Genomic DNA, 556 nt, shown 5'->3' with positions numbered 1-556 from the left:
GAAGCCGACCTCGGGGAAGATCAGTACCGATTTCGGGGAAATGAAGGCACAAAAGAGGCAATACTGACCGTACGGCTTATCTTAGAAGATAGGTTAAGGAAAGGCAAACCTACATTTATACATTTATAGACTTAGAGAAACATTTTCACAATGTTGATTACTCTTTCAAATTCTGAAGGTAGTAGGGGGAAAATACAGGAAGCGAAAGGCTATTTGCAACTTGTACAGAAACCACACTGCAGTTATGAGTCGAAGGGCGTGAAAGGGAGGCATTTGTTGAGAAGGGAGTGTCACACGATTGCAGCTTATCCCAGATGCTATTCAACATGTACGCTGAACAAACAGTAAAAAAAGACCAAAGGAAACTTTGGAGTTCATGGAAAGAAATAAAAACCTTGAGGTGTTGCCAAAGGCATTTTATTTCTGTCCGAGATAGGAAAGTACTTGGAAGAGCAGATGAACGTAATGGACAGAGTCTTGAAAGAAGGATATAAGATTAACATCGACAATAGTAAAACAAGGCTCATGGAATGTAGTGGAATTAAATAAGGTAAAT

The sequence above is a fragment of the Schistocerca cancellata genome, chromosome 4, assembly GCF_023864275.1.
Source record: "Schistocerca cancellata isolate TAMUIC-IGC-003103 chromosome 4, iqSchCanc2.1, whole genome shotgun sequence".
NCBI classification, from domain to species: Eukaryota; Metazoa; Arthropoda; class Insecta; order Orthoptera; family Acrididae; genus Schistocerca; species Schistocerca cancellata.
The sequence above is the reverse complement of the archived record's forward strand: the minus strand, read 5'-3'. Positions refer to the sequence as shown.